The sequence below is a fragment of the Melospiza georgiana genome, chromosome 10 (assembly GCF_028018845.1).
Source record: "Melospiza georgiana isolate bMelGeo1 chromosome 10, bMelGeo1.pri, whole genome shotgun sequence".
NCBI lineage: Eukaryota > Metazoa > Chordata > Aves > Passeriformes > Passerellidae > Melospiza > Melospiza georgiana.
The window spans coordinates 382,851-399,308 of NC_080439.1; the positions used below are offsets into that span (position 1 = coordinate 382,851).

The following is a 16,458-nucleotide window of genomic DNA, read 5'->3' on the forward strand; positions in this document are numbered from 1 at the left end:
AGGATAAGCATGGCAAGACTAGAAAAACACGGAAAGTGGCACGAATCCAAGACTGAGCAAACTTGGTCTGTTTATGTACAAGATCTGGGTTGATCTAATTTTGCATTTAGAGTTTGGCTTCTTCACATGAATTTGAATTGTAAAGCAGTGACTGGTACTTATTTATTTTTACTTTGAGTTAATTTGAATCTGCATCTCAGCAACAATGTGTGTCTTTGGACAGCACAGAAGACTGTAGTGTTCACTTCTGTAACAGAAGTGTATAGAAATGCTCTAGTGATGTAGAGCTGTTTCACCTCTCAGTATGGAGAAAGTCTCAGTGCTGCCGTTCCACCTGGAAGAGGAGCCCTCCTGCCCTGCCGTGGAGCCAGGCTGCCAGAGAGAGGGCACTGGAAGCAGGGAGAGGAGCCTGGCTCTCTGCTGGGCAGTGGCAATGTTCCTCCCAGGCTGGCCATGTTCCACTTGCAAGCCTTATGTGTGGACTGTGGCCCATAACATCTTTCCTTGTGAAGCTTTGCTTCACTATCAAAAAGGCAGAACAGATTTCTGCTCACTTCCAAGTGTGAGTCAGTTTGCACAACCCCAAACCTCCAGTTTGCCAGGCTAGGTCTGGAGAGCCTCAGCAATAGTCCCTGCTTATGGAGACGGGCCAGCAGCTGTCAGCCCTGTGAGTGGGAACTACTGGTATTTTACATAAGAAAACATAACTTGGTTTTAGTTGGCTTTGTCTTTTCTACCTTTGAGTAGTTTCAACCCCAGTTTACCAGTCTGCTAGGGCAAAGTAAAGCACCTTTCAGTCAGGTGTATGCCCTGATCAGCCTGACATCAGCAGGACCAACAGCAGAGATCTGTGGTGATTATTTGTGCTTCCAGAGGCTGTGGGATCTCCCCAGAGATCAGCCCTGTGGGATGGAGCACTGGACAAACAAAGCAGGCATGTGGGCAACAGGAGGTTCATGGGTGGTTTGTTCACTGACTGAATGCAAGGCTGTGCTGATCAGACTTGTCCTCCAGCAGCTGCATCATCTGGTTGTGCCTTTCTGTCATCAACAAGCAGGTGCTAGCCACAGAAACAGGCTGTGCTTCATTGCCAGCTCCCTAAAAGCTGCCACCTGAAAAGCTAGTTGCATATTTGTAGGCATAGACTTATCTGTTGTTGCAAAAACCATGTGTACAACTGTATCCCCACCCAGCTAGGCAGACACAAGTGTCTGCTGCCCTAGTGACTGCTGCTCTGTTGCATCCCATATTGCCCATGCAGCATTTCCAGCTCTTGCAAACGGACGGTGGTGGAGCATAGAGCAGCATTGACTAATGTCACTTGTCAGGTGCTTCTGAAGGACAAGATGGGGCTCAGTGTTTGGAATACACTCCAAAGGATATCTTCACCTGAATTCCTCCGTGGCTTCAGCACAACAGTAGAAACACCTTAGTAGAAGCATCTCTTCCTATATTGAAGATAAATTTATTAAGAAAAATGTAGACTACAATGAAGTAACACTTAAAAGTATCAAAAAGAAAACAAAGATGGATTCAGTGAATAGTCTATGTCAGAGCAGGGCTTCAAATAGGAGTTCCCTTTGTGCACCACCTCAGTCTGGATGAGGTAGACAGTTTATCCAAATTGAGTTAATCAGGTAACTGATTTGTCAGATTTGTCCAATAAGAGGGACAACTGTGTGACTGATAAAGGGGTGAGATGAGAAGAGGTGTGGCTGTTCAGGGGCAGAGGGGAGAGTGAGTCACTGACATGTGCTCCGTGGTAAATGGAGAGCAAATGCAAGTAAATATTGGCATTCAAAAGCAGTTAATCTGGTCACTTGGACAGTGCCAGTTTGCATCCTTGTCTTCTGAAGTGGTTCATTCTCCTATCTGTAAAATGATTGTGACAGTCCCTGCTCAGTAGCCTTGCTATACCATGTGTTAGCAGTCATGGCTAATGTCACTGTTTGAAGTGACTTGTGGCTGTTGCTTTCCTTGGAATTGCACTATTTCTGCTCAGCAAAGGTACAGCTAACCTAGAATAAAGGAGTGAAATCAGCAAGTGTGAGATTATGTGGTGCACAGGAAGAGGAGGCAGCTCATTCCAATAAAGCATGCAGTGGCATGTTGAGGTGGAGCTGTGAATCCAGGCTGGAGGATGCAATCTAGGATCTGCCTGGGCTTTGAAACTGGATGTGGCAATCGGACGGCAGTCGTGTTCTCAGCTGTTGTGGCTGGCAGTATTTTGAAAAACAGCTTTGACACACACATGCATAACTGATGACAATGGCCTTGTGAATGTAGATACAAAACAACCAGCCCCGACCCCAGAACGCAGCAGGTGGTGACTGGTTTCTCCTTCGGGGAAACTCCCACTTATTGCAGCCTCTTCAGGGAGGCTGAGTTCGGTGTTCCAGGCAGAGCCGTCTTACTGACTCATAGAATTGTTTAGGTTGGAAAATATCTCTAGGATTAAATAGGCGGTTTCCAGGTGTGATTTGTGGTGTGTTCTGACTCTGAAGTATGGATGTGGGGGTAAGATGTGCAAATTGGAGCCTTCTGTCCAAAGCAATGAAATCCTGCTGTGGTGCAGCAGCAGAGCTGATGGCTTCCCGAAGTCACTCTTGGCTGCGGACAGCAGCCGAAGCACTGTGGGGGAGCCGGACAGAGCTGAGAGGGCGCGGGCCGTGGGTGCCTGCTGTCGGCGGGGAGGGAGCGGGCTGGCGGTGCCGCAGCCCCATGCTCTGCCAGCAGAGCCAGGGAAGGCCTGGCCGCAGCTGCCGTGAGCACGGCCCGACCCGCCGGGCCCACCTGGCCGCAGCTGCCCTCAGCGCGGCCCGGACCCGCCGGGCCCACCTGGCCGCAGCTGCCCTGAGCGCGGCCCGGACCCGCCGGGCCCACCTGGCCGCAGCTGCCCTGAGCGCGGCCCGGACCCGCCGGGCCCACCTGGCCGCAGCTGCCCTGAGCGCGGCCCGGACCCGCCGGGCCCACCTGGCCGCAGCTGCCCTGAGCGCGGCCCGACCCGCCGGGCCCACCTGGCCGCAGCTGCCCTGAGCGCGGCCCGGACCCGCCGGGCCCACCTGGCCGCAGCTGCCCTGAGCGCGGCCCGGACCCGCCGGGCCCGCTTCGCCGCAGCTGCCCTGAGCGCGGCCCGGACCCGCCGGGCCCACCTGGCCGCAGCTGCCCTGAGCGCGGCCCGACCCGCCGGGCCCACCTGGCCGCAGCTGCCCTGAGCGCGGCCCGGACCCGCCGGGCCCACCTGGCCGCAGCTGCCCTGAGCGCGGCCCGGACCCGCCGGGCCCGCTTCGCCGCAGCTGCCCTGAGCGCGGCCCGGACCCGCCGGGCCCGCTTCGCCGCAGCTGCCCTCAGCGCGGCCCGGACCCGTCGGGCCCACCTGGCCGCGGCGTGCCCCGGGCAGAGGGGCCTGCGGGCGGCCCCGGGCGTGCCCGTGAGTGCCAGCTGTCCGGCACGGCCGAGATGGCCTCAGTGAAGCTCTGGTGCCTGGCAGCCCGGCTGCCGCCCCGCGGGGCCCCGCGCTCCGGGACGGCCTGGCGGGACTGTGGCAGCGCCGAGCTCCGGGCCGCTGCGGTGAGCGGGGATCTCTCCTGCACGGCTGGGCTGTGTCCTGCGCTGTTACCGGGCGGAGCTGCGGTGAAACATCGCTCTGCACATCGCACATACTGCGACAGGGGCTGTCTTTAACTGTGGGAGTGTTCTGCTGTACACCAGCTCCAGACCAAACAGGGCTCAGCCTCCTCCTCCGCTCATGCAGGGATGTTGGGAGGATGAATCTCATCAGGTGTTGCAGCATCCAGACACCTCACAGGCGTTCGATTACAGTAGTATGTGCCTCATTCAATGCCCAGAGGGATAAAATAACTAAGGAGATGCTACTCTTTTTTTTTTAACACTACCTCTCTTTTATTACATGTGTTAGAGTCTTTGTTCCAAACACAGTCCAAGCTGCCTTTGAAATCAGCGGCGTAACTGCATCCTCATGCACTGCATCATTTCCTTTCTTTTTCATAGAGTCTCGCTGCGTTTCTCCCTTCCCGAAAGCGAGAGCCTGCGGGCGTTGGCGGCGCCGCGGTCTGACAGGAGAGCGGGGAGCGGAGCCGTGCCGGGATTAAGTCACTCTCACAAGGTCACGCGGTGAATCGCTGCTGCTGCCAAGAATAGCGCCCCGAGTCTCTTGGCTCTCTCAAGCCCACCCGCAGCACTCCAGCCTCCTTTCCTCGGTGAGCATGATCTGATTCATAATGCAGCAGCTCTGCTGTGAGGCTGGCTACCTCTGTGATCCTGCTGCGGCTACAGAGAAAAACAGCCAGGCTCAGGCAGCAGCAGAGATTTGCACATGCCTGTAGCAAAAAGTCTAAACCTCAGAAATGGTATTTAGCAGCTTATCTTATCTACAGATAAGCTCATAAAATGTACTGACTGGTTAAAAATAGGTTTTAAAGTTCTTGGCAAACATCTCGGGCTTTTTATTCTTTGTTTTTTGCTGCAGTACAAAAATACCATTTCAATTATTCTTATTAGCTTTTTCTGGTCTTTTTGGAAAAGGACCAAATTATTGATGGGTGTTTTTAGCTTTTAATTATGCCTCAAGTGCTAAACTTATTCCTGCTATTTGTTTGCAATATGTTTAGGCTATGTTTAGGCAAATGCAAATGTAAGTGGTTATTCAGTGCCTTTGGCACTGTGAACAGAATGTACTGAACTCCTGGGGCTTGGTACAAAGCCTCAGCCTCCAGCACTAACAAAGCCTGTGCAGGCAGCAGCTAAAATAGGAGAACTACCTAGGCTTGACAGAGGGGGTTCAGAAGAGCTGGGAAGACCATGAATCATGCGCCTAGCTTTTGTTCTATGGACTGGGTAAACGAAATAAGGGCATTTTTGCCTGTGTCCTGTTAGCTGAGGGTGAGCCTGCACTGCTGGGGCCTGTGGAGCCTTTGCAATGTGCAGCTCAGCAGCAAGGTTCCTCCGGGTGTCCTGACAGTCAGCGTCCCCTGGAGCATCGTGGAGGCTTTCCCTGGCCAGCTGGAAGTGAGCGAGCCTCGGTGCTGCTGCCTGCTGCGTGGGCACTGCCAGCAGCTCAGGATTTCTACACTTGTTTGCCTGTTACCCAATCTATTTCAAGCTGTGACGGAATAAGGATGGCATTTGATTGCAGTACAGTGCACAACTGCTTGGCTTTTGTAACCCGTGTTTTAAATGGGAGGTTTTTCTATGTGTGCTTTTGTCTTCAAATAACTTCAGGCTCATAGGTTTAGGCTTGGTGCTCTCTGCTGGCCTTTGCTGTGGCCTGATGAGACAGCTCACGACTCTCGCTCCAGAGGGTGCTGGGTTACTGAAGTGAGAAGCCCTCAAAGGAAGAGGGTAGTGATGACTGTGGGGCATGTAGAACAGAGCCTCCATCCTGGTCTAGGTCTCATGATGGAAATAAGGATGTCTTTGTAACTCTTTTTTTTGGCTGGGCTTTATTTATGTGTGTCTGTGTCTACAGTGTGTCTGTGTCTCCTGATCTTATGATCCAGAGGTGGCATGCTCTGTAAAGACTTCAGTATCTGGTGCTACAGGATAAATCTCTACTGGCATGGCATTGGTCAGCTGCTTATGCTGAGTCTAACACTGTTTTTTTGTGTTCATGTGCCTCTAACAGCAGAATGAGTGGCCTCCATCTAGCACATAACATCCACCTAAAACTGGTGTTCTGTTGTACCCCAAGTCTGAGACTTCTGCAAGCAGCCTGTCATGCAAACTTGGCCCCACAGTTTTCAGTGGATTAGGTACATTGGTGGTTATAGTGCAGCTTAGTCTCATGTCACTTGTTTCAGTGCTGTGGGGAGTGAGGCAGCAGGCTTGCTGCTTCCTGCAAGTGAGTGCAGACAGGAGATGGATGTTTGCCATCCGGAAGGAAAACCAGGACTGGCATAGCAGGTAGTCAGTCAGTCATGAGAAAAGATTTTAAAAAGCACTTGGTGGAAAGGGGGATGAAGTACAGAGGGGCAGAGAGGCAGTGATCAGTCATAGATGTCTTTTGTCTCCTTACATCATAACCTGAGAAACTCTGGAAAGCAAATGACCAAAGCTGCTGCTTTAGGCTGTCTTTGGGTGAAAAGGAAAGTCATGGGCCATCTCTGCTTTATTCTGAGTGCCTTTCAAGGCCTATGTTGATAGCTGATATCCATAAAACAAACATGCATTGGTTGTCATTTGAAATTAGATTTCTGCACATATATTCTTTTGCTTTCCTGTTTTGATGGCCAATTTTTTAATAAAAACTTTTGATTTTATATTTCCAAGCTGCCCATACAAATCCCAGATTTGGGGCAACTGTGTACCTCATTCATGCACACAAATATCTGATACCTGTGACACCCCAAGACTGGAGCCCTCTCCCAGCCTTGAGAGCCAGAGCCCAGGGGCTGCTGAGCCATTGTGCAGGCTGGTGCTGCATGTGTGTCAGACAATCACCTTCTGCACAAAGCGAAATTTTAGCTGATGAAACCTGCACCTGTGTATAAGGTAGGTCAGAGTGAAATCTGGAATGGCTGGTATGTTAGAGTGAACTACAGTTTCTGCTGTTGGGGCCCCAGGGATAGCTCATTACTGCAACTGCTATTTCCCCAGAAAAACTTCTCTTGAAGTAAAGAGGCAAATTGTAGCAATTTGGCCCAATGCAAGTACATGATGCCCCAAAATCTAACTGTGCAGTCACTAAAGAGAAGGCTGCTTGAGTCAGCTTTCAGTGAAAAGTGTACAAAGAATTTGATCCTTAGAAAATATAGCTAATTCATTTTCTAATTTTAGAGTACAGCTCCTCTACTACAGATGCTATCTGAGGGACAGCTCAGAACCATTGAAGCCAAGGCTAGCATCCTATCTTATCCTGGTTTTACTAAATCAGATTTAGGGCCAATAAGACCCAATGGGTCTTATTCTTACATGTACTTTATTGCTGTGTCCTTTGTGTTGATTTCAGGGTTATGAAGCTTTCTGCAGCAAGATTTGAAGCAGCCAAATTCCAGCTTAGATCAAAGTCCCTAGGATTCACTTGTGATTTCCGGTAAGGCTTCTTTATGGTATTCCTGATTCACATTTTGAAGTCATAAGGTTTTATTGTGTATGAAATGCCATAGGAATGTTCTGTTAACCTTTTAAAAACTTGTTACACTTAGTGTCTTTTCCTTGAGATTTCCAAAACAACCTGTGTTCTGTAAAAGCAATTCCTCACAAAGCTTTGGATGTGTTTTCCATCACTTCCTGAGGGTGTCCTTGATCCAAGCTCTGCTTTGGTGTGAGTGCATGAGAAACTGAGAAACTGATTGCTTTCTGAAGCTCACCTTCATTTTTCCTCTTGTGTTAAGGGCCATAAAGCAGAAAAGTAATTGAAAAATGGGAGCTGAAGCTAGTGCTGCATATGTTCTTGTGAGGGCTGGTTGCCCTTCTTACTCCTTGCCTCTTTACTCAGTTGTTATGTATTTGTATTGAAAATGGAGGGTTTTTGTCTGGCTGAGGCAGGTTGGCTGGTGGCCACCAGTGGCCCAAGGGCTCCTGGCCCTGGACAGGCCACTTGTCCTGTGGCACTTGCAGCAGCTGGCTCTGGGTGACCAGCTTGCTTTACTTAGAAGGCTGAAACATCCATGGGCTGTGACACCATAAACTGAGCAGCTGATTGCTTTGGAGCCTGCAAAGCACAACAGAGGGTTGAGTTTTGTTGCATTTTGAGCCTGTAGAAGGCAAAAGTAACACTCTGGCATTCTTTATTTGTGTGGTCCCAGGATGGAGTATGGCAAGAGCGTTGGTGGGAGCAGACAATGCTTGTGCTGATAGCAGAGGTTGAAGTGTTTCCTGTCATGGAAAAGACGAACAAGCCAGTTCCACTTCAGCTTTCTTTTCTGAGACTTGTGAGTACTGTCAGTGTTGCTGCTATTTTAATACATGAGCTGCTGCCCTGAGTGGGATTGACACCATTGCTGTGCATGGTCACCTGCCCAGAAATGGATGAAGGGAGAAGAGTGCATGAGCCTCCCAGTGCTCCCTCCTCCTGTCTCCTGCCCTTCACAGTTTGCTGTGTTGGGAACTGCTGGAGATACAGCAGGGGCAGGAGAGACCAAGGTGGCAGCAGACAGAGGCTCGTGCCAAAGACAGAGGAAATGCACGAGCCACGGGTAGAGAAGGCCAGGATGCCATCCTCTATTTTTGTCATGGTCAGCCTGTGCCGAGGAAAGAGAAGGCCTCCAGAGGTGTTCCCTGCTATGCCTGGCCACAGTAATCCATAGCTTGAGCAAGGAAAAAGCCATCCTTTCCTCCTGACAGGTGGAAGAACCTGTCCAGTCCCGAAGATATATCCATCCCAGGTGTGTCCCTGCAGTCAGTGCTGCAGGAGTCAAACTCCTGCTCTGGCCAGCTAAAGGAATGGTTTCAAAAGGCCAACAACAAACTCACCTGATGCAGCTCTGGGCTTTTGGAAGCTCATGTTCCCAATCAGACAGGATGTTAAAGCCTTATTCTACAGGCAGATGATGCAGTACCAGTAAGTGAAGTTTCTGAAGGGATAAATTGCCAGCTGAATTCTACTGCTGGAGGCCTTGCACACATGGAAGACAGCAGGTCTATTTGCTGGGAAAACCAATAGGTGCACGACCATCCCTCTGACCAGGAAGCACTGAACATTAAACAGAAGACCATGCAGATTCTTTTTGAGTTTTTATTTTCTTGCTACAGTAGCAGGTAAAGAGGAGTAGATTTTTCTGGAGAATACACCTACAGTGTGTATGCACTCTAGTGCATTTGTCATTGCTATGAGCAATTAGTATCAGGGTTGACTGAACAGCAGCTTGTGTGGATGCACCAGGTGTTTTATGCACAAACTTGGAGAACAAGATATTGATTGATCCTAAGACCTTTTTCCACAGGTGTTCTGAAGGGGGCAGCTGGGACACAAATCTGCTTTGGTGAATCTGAGACACTCGGGTCTCTTTTATTGTCAAAGAGGGAAGATGGCCTAATTAAGCGAGCTGTAGTCATTGTCAACACCCATGATACATCTCCTGAGCCAACAAATACCCCTTGCAGTGGATGTCAGTGGGTACAGAACTGGACTGCCAAGAATCTTCTTAGAATTTCATTTCCTTTTGCTTCCTTGGGAGCAGGATCTTCTCACAGCCACCTTTAGCCAGAATGAACTGCTCTTCTATAGAGTGGTGGATCCTTAACAGGCATGGTTGGTCTGTTTCCACTTGGTTTCACCTGTGCTATCCAGCTTGCTCAGCAGTGATACAGCTTTCTACAGCTTGGTACCTTCAAAGTCTTTTCAAGTATGAGGCAGGTACTTCAGGAAGAGAAGCAGTGATTCAGTGCTCAAGCTGCCCATTCTTTGTACTCAAGCTTGTTCCTGTGTGTGTTTAGACACTCACGCACATCTCTGCAGCATCTTAACATCCTTCTCCTCTTTAGTGTTTTATCTTGCTTCTGCTCTTTGGTGCTCCTTGTCTCTTGCCAGCTCTCTGCTGCAGAGGGGAGGACGCTGAGGGGAGTGCTGTGGGTCAGCCTCATCTGGCATCTGCAGGAGCGCTGTGTGTGTAGTGCTGGGTGCTTCAGGAGAGCCTCTTCTCCTCCCACAGCCCCACCATACATCCATGTTCTTGCTGCTGCCTCCTGCAGCACAGTCCATGCTTTGGCCTTGCCATCCCTGCCTGGACTCCCTTCTGCAGCAGCTGCTGGTGAGTAGCCTGTTTGCTGTCTGGCTGCATCCACGGCCCCGATTCTGTTTTCTCTGTCATTCATTGATGGGTGAATACCTTGTGCAAGCTCCATGCCCGTCTGTCTGGAAATCGTTCTCTGTCTCTGGTTGTGAGTGAGATCTGCGTGTTTGGTTCATCTTCCACTTCCTGGCTCTGATTCTCCTCCTATTCCTGAGCAGTGTGGCTCTGCTACACGCATGAAAATTGTGCAGGGGCCAGGCTGGAGTGAGCCAGGAACATTCATCCCCCAGCACCTTATACTCCTCACAGGTACTTGAAAGAGCCAGTGAAAGTGGCTGGTGTCCTGAGTGTGCAAATGCAGGAGTGTGACAGATGAGCCAGTTGCCCATTTTTTGGTGAGGTGAGTAAAGCAGGTGTATGCAGACAGGCAGGGTTCTACTGAGGAACCCTCCTTTGTGCATGAGGCTGCTCCAATTTGTCCCCAGTGCCACGTTACTGCTTGTGAGCCTCTGCCCTCGGCCTGTGGTGAGAGATGAGCAGCTGGCAGGAAGGTAGCAAGAATGTGCTACCTAAACATAGGTTGCTAATGGCTCTGTTCCAGTCTCCAGATGTGTGGCTGCTCTGGGATGCCGGGAGCTCCCTCTGTGCTGTGGCAGACGATTCCATTATTAGCTTAGTGGCAGCTTTCCATATGCCAACACTCGTGACTGCAGCACTGTTTAATTTTCACTGCTCCAAAGTATTTAATTTGTCAGTTGTTAGCTTCTGCTTTGTAAAGATCAAATGCCAAAGTCCTTACCTAGATTTTTACCCACTTAGGGGTGGGACATGGATTCTGTATGAATCCATGGATTCATACAGATCAGAGGCAGCATAAAGTCTTGAGTTCAGAAATTCAGTCACTTCTAGGCTAATCTGTAGAAACTCCTTGTCTTCATGGATGGGTGTCTAATCTCCCTTCTTCTGTTAATTTCTATTTGGAGAAATGAAAAATCAGTACTGCTAAAACCACTGGCCACTCACATTTTGAAGCTGGACTGTGCAGATGAGGCATGTGGTTGTGAGTGCCTGACTGAAGGTTTTGGCCCCTCTCTGGTGTGGGGAGCTGCTGCTGCTGCTGTGAGCAGATCATCCTGCAATTCACTGCTGGGGGCCTGTCTTCAATTATTGAGTGCCAGAATAGATGTACATTGAGTTACCTTGCTGGCAAATATAATCTCCAGCATCTTGTGTAACTGCAATATTCTCAGTTTTTGTACCGACATAACATGGTCTTCTTCAAAGAATCTAAAACAAGACAAAATATGGTTTCATATATTGCTTGTCTAGCAGTACATGTTTCCAGAGAACAACAGGCTGCACACTGGCTTTGAGGATAGCCTTCCCTGGCAGCATGGATTGCTCTTATATACAGTCAAGTCTGCACTTGGATGTGCAGCAGAATGAAGCAGGATGTGCACGGTGCACTTTTAAACCAACCAACCGAACCAAAAAACCAACCTCTGAAAAATTCAGAAAAAAGAGAGAGCAGTCTAAGCCAGCACAGCTTTATGAGAAGAAAGTCCTGCTTATCAAACCTGATTTCCTTTTATTACCAAGTAACCCACCTAGCTGATCAAGGAGAGTCACTTGATGTAATCTTTTGAGATTTCAGTAAAGCTTTCAATACTGTCTCTCATAACATCCTTCTGGACAAACTGTCCATCTCACTGCTGGATAAACATGTCATGGGATGGGTGAGCAGCTGGCTCACGGTCAGGTGCAGAGCGTGGCATGAGACTGGCACCAGTCCCTTAGTGGAGTTTTGAAGGGCTCCACCCTTGGCCCTGTGCTCTTCAACATCTTCATAAATTACTTGGGTGCAGGACTGGAAGGATACTAAACAAGTTTGCAGACGATAAAAACTGAGAGGAGTTGTTGACTCCCTCAGAGGCAGGGAGGCCTGCAGAAAGACGTCACCAAATTATAGGGCTGGGCAATCACTGTGAAGTTCAGCAAGGGCCAGTGCCAGATTCTGCGCCTGGAATGGGGCACCCCTGGATCTACGGCTGGCTGGGCAATGAGGTGCTGGAGAGCAGCGCCTGGAAAGGGCCCTGGGGTCCTTGTGACAGAAGGTTGAGGATGAGTCAGCAGTGCCCTGGCAGCCGGGAGGGCCAGGCGTGTCTGGGGGCTCCGGCTGGGCAAGGCAGGGATTGCCCTGCTCTGCTCCGAGCTGGGGCAGCCTCACCTCGAGGGCTGGCAACAGCCCTGGACACCACAATACAAAAAAGCATTCGGCTGTTAGTGTCAAAAGGAGGGCAGTGATGCTGAAGGGCTTTGAGGGAAAGCCAGATGAGGACTGCCTGAGGGCTAAGCCTGGAGAAGAGGAGACTGAAGGGAGACCTCATCCCAGTCTACAGCTTCCTCATGAGGAGAGAAAGAGGGGTAGAAGGTGATCTCTTCTCTGTGGTGACCAGTGGCAGAACCTAAAGGAATGGCCTGAAGTTGTCAGAGGAGGTTTAGGTTAGATATTAAAAGAAGTGTGTGGTCAGGCATTGGAACAAGCTTCCCAGAGAAGTGGTCACAGCATCAAGCCTGACAGTTCAAGGAGCATTTAGGCAATACCTTCAGGAACATTGTGTGATGCTGCAAGACTAGGAGTTGGAGTCCACGGCCCTTGTAGGTCCCTTCTAACTCAGCAAATTCTGTGATTCTGTGGATTTTGCTCTCACTGCTCTGAAATGTTCCATTTGTGAGCTGTTGCTGTAGAAGACCTGGCTGACATGTCTTGATGGAGCTGCAGTGGAAGTTCTGGCCAAGTGGTGCATGACTCCAGAGGCACCCGTGCAGCTGTACGGTGTCACTTGCAGGGCACTTGGAGATGGAAGTGGGGAGAGAAAATCAACGTACACATTTATAATTTTTCCCATCTTGCAGAGATGCAAATGGTGGCCAGTGTCCCCTCATCCCTTCTCTGTCCTGCTGTCACACACAAGCTGCAGGCACCCGAGCTGTGAGCCATGGATCCCTTGACCTTTGGTTCCTGTCAAATCCTCTGGGTAAGAAGTCTCCAGTGCTCACAGCCATGACACAAATTTCCATATGTTCTTTCTAAGTATGGCAAGCAAACCTTGCCCTTCCTTATTTTGCAAAAGAAATAAAACTGGTGAATTCCATGTAATCCTGATGTCACAAAGGAAAGAAACATTACCCAATGCCTAAATGGAAGAAAAGGCAGTACTGTGGTTAGTCGAATACCTTTGTTAGTTACAAGTTTGAGAGAATTCCACAAGTCGGCAGGAGCGGTGAGCCGAGCTGCCTGCTGTGTGACCCGCAGGTTTGTCCCTGCAGCAGCAGCAGCGCTGGCAGCGTCTCTGGCGAGAGCAGGGAGACAGGGCTCCATCTACCGCTGTGCGGGGAGAAGGCAAAAACAACCAGGACGGAAAGCCACTGGCTACCGTGAACTGCATGCGCTTTGCTTTTTCTCTTCTTTCTCTTTCTTCTTTTTTTCTTTTCCCCTGTGGTTTCCAGAGCCCTTCACTTCCAATCCAGTTCCCTGACTGGGACATTGTGCAGGTTTGTAGCTGGGAACAGTCCCTGCTTGTTCATCATGTCATGTGAGGCTGGAGAAAACAGCCTGGAAACAAAGTGACTTGTACACACACACAGAATTGGAAGCAGAATCTGAGATGAACGTAGATTTCCAGTCTATCTGACAGGATGGGGTTCATGCTCATGCTCTGTATGTTGAACACAGAGAGTTCTTGGGGGCTGCAGGAACAAGAACAGGATCAAGATAGTGCTCAGTTCTGGGGCTTCTTGCTTGATCTGCCAGTGCTGTGCTTCTGAATCTCCCGTCCTTGTACAGCCAAGACGTTTCTTCTATACTTACCTATGCCCAGGCATTTATATGAGAATGGAGCTCTACATGAGCCTTAGGTCCTCTTCTGCCAAGCGCGGGGATGCAGTGAGGGGTGTGAGCCCTGAACCCAGGCCTGTATGCAAGTTCTGCAAGCAAATTTGGTTCTCAATACTTTCAGCTAAAATCCTACTCTTTGCCTTGCAGATTGCAGCTGAATTGTGGACCAGGTTGTCCAGGGCAGCTGTGGCTGCCCATCCCTGGAAGTGTTCAAGGCCAGGACAGGGCTTGGGGCAGCCTGGGATAGAGGAAGGTGACCCTGCTGATGGTGGGGTTGGGGGACAAGATGGTTTTTAAAGGGGTCTTCCAACACAAACCAGTCTGTGATTCTATATTGAAAACAGAATATTTTCCCCTGCCCTTGATATCTGCAATCACCTGAGTTAACCCCTCTGTGCTGGGTGAGATACTGTTTTATATACCTGGTACTGCCCAGTTTGAATAACTCCTGAAGGATAATGTGTGCAGTGTCGTTCTAGAAAAAAAAAAAAAAAAGGCAGATTTTAGGATGTAGAATACTAGGAAAAGGTGCTAATTTCTATTTGTAAGTGATTTGCTGGTAGTGAGAACCCATCATTATTCAATGCTTGCAATGAACATAGAGAAGTGTCTGGATTCTTAGGCTTCCACAAAAAGTTAACTGGTAGTTCTGCACTGATGGCAGGAAGAGTTTGAGCTTACATTATTTGACTGGGAAAGCTTGTCTCAAGTTATGTGAACAGATGTTTCAGATTTGAGTTCAGCCCGGCAGAAAAGGGATATCAATCTAGTCCTCTGCATTTCCCATCTTTTGCTTGGGAAAAAAAAAATCATAAGTTTCTTTTTTTCCTTTTAACTGGATTTTTCTTTACTGCGAAACCAAAATGCAGACTCTCCTGGAAAGGAGGAGAGATTCACTTTTATCCAACCCAGTACTTAAAGCTTTTAACCTGTTTGCTCAGCTGCCTTGTATTTGTCAGCATTTTCATGTGTGGAACTGCAATTATCTCTGAAAAACATCACAAAGAATTAAACACCCCAAAATCTCCTTTCAGAAGACATGGTCTGCTTTCCACATTTTGGTGCATTACACAGCCAGGCAGCCCTTTGTGTAGTGGCTCGTGTGCTGCAGCAAGAGGAATGTAAAAAAAAAACCAAAAAATCTTCTTCTGACACAGCTGTCAACAATTAAACTGTGTGAGGCTTTGCTCACAGAGGTTAGGGAGAAGCCCAGGGAAATCTGAAAAAGCTTTCAAGAGGAAGCACTGAAAACACATGCCGGAAATCAAGGAATAGATTACAGATGACAAATACACATCTCCACAGACTATCGGGGAAGAATTTGGTTTGACAGTGGCTGTGGAGCCATGGAGCTGTGCTGGATGGGGATGAAGGTGGCAGTGAATGGAAATAATTAAGCCAGATAAGCATGCCCAATACTGACTTTTATGGGAGAATTCATCCATGTATTCAATGGGCAGATCCCACAGATGGCTGGAAGGTGGAGGGCCCTCCGCTCCTGCTGATACTGCTGTGCAGCTTTTATAGCATGCCTGCTGTCTGCAAACCTTGAGGACCTGTTTTGAGGCAGAAGATGGTGTTGTCACCCGCAGCTGGGGACAGGGCATCACAAGGAGCAGCTGGAGTTGGAGGGCAGCTGGAGTTGGAGGGCAGCCCTCATGAGTTGGAGGGCAGCAGGTGGTGGCACTGGAATGACGTGTTGTAACATGCTGGTCCTTGGCACAACCCTGCAGGCCTGGAGGAGATGGGCTCTGCCCTGAGCAGCGGATAAAGAGAGAAGAGGTGAGAGGAGCACATGCAAACATCAGCCTGGGTGCCACAGGGAGGCCCTGCTGCCAGGCATGTGGGCACAGGCTGTCCCACCTCCTCTCTTGGGCACAGTGAACTCCCATGGTTGGGTGTAGCCAGTGACTAAACCTGGCCTCAGCAGCGTCTCAGAGGCCATGAAATCTTTGGGACTGGAGGAAGGTACAGAACACCTGTATGTTCTCCTTGGAGTTGGCACAGCCAGTGCAGCAGAGCTGTCCCCACACTCAGGACAGCCTGGCCTCAGGTGGGAGCTCTCCTGGCAGCAGGGCAGCACAGAAGGCGTTGGTTGATTATAGTCCCTTGTTTACATGGTAGCAGAGTCACGCTGGAGGCATGGTGCAGACCCTGGAAGTTGGCTGCTGTTGCTGCAGCAGTGTTTGTAGCTTAGGCCCTCAGCTTCCCAGGGATTTCAGTGCTGTGTGATGTGGAAGTAGCTCACCCTTTCCTTGGCCACTCCTTTTTTCCACAAAGTGTCTGCTGAATTCTGCCAAATTAATAATTTATTCAGCTCTCTCACACTGCAGCCCGTGGTGATGCAGCCATGAGCAGAGCAGGTTTGAGCAAAGCTGGGAGTTCCCCAGGCCCCAGAGAGGACTGGAATTGTCCCGGTCTCCTGGGGAGAGCGTGAGCTGGTGGGAGATGGGATCTGCAGGGCGCAGTGAGCGGTCTGAAATCACATCTAAAATAGCTGAACCGTGACATTTTCTCTTGACAGCAGTGGTGAAAGGCCACAGACGCTTCCTTTCTGTGACTCAGAAACTTGCAAATCTTCTTTGATTCACACCTTATAAGTAAAATTAGCCTGTGCCTCACTGCTGCCAAGCTCTTTTAAAGCAAAGATACTTGTACAAAGGAATTCAGCAACAGAAATGCAATTCGCTTGTGGATCAGATTATTATTTCTGACTGGAAGCAGTACCAGAAATGCTTGCAAGGATTTCCACTTTGCCTTTGAAAAGATGTCCATATTGTTGGTAGAAAAATAGTTACTTGGGAGGATAATTCACATATGTTAGGGGACAGGGAGGGGAATGAGCCCCATGAGGCTGCTGCAGTGATG

The 16,458-nt window shown here is 49.6% G+C and overlaps 1 long non-coding RNA gene across 7 annotated transcripts in view; it reads left to right on the forward strand.

The window, feature by feature from the left end:
- Positions 1–16,458, forward strand: part of LOC131087305 (uncharacterized) — a 40,678-nt gene that overhangs the window by 16,746 nt on the left and 7,474 nt on the right. For 4 of the 7 annotated variants that reach the window (XR_009114882.1, XR_009114881.1, XR_009114879.1 and 1 more), the window contains 3 exons: positions 4,012–4,220; positions 6,968–7,051; positions 7,767–7,892. This is a non-coding gene — a long non-coding RNA (uncharacterized LOC131087305). Of the gene's footprint in view, positions 1–4,011; positions 4,221–6,967; positions 7,052–7,766; positions 7,893–9,490; positions 9,711–16,458 lie in introns of all 7 variants that reach the window. The other 3 variants (XR_009114885.1, XR_009114884.1, XR_009114880.1) reach the window with 2 other exon arrangements.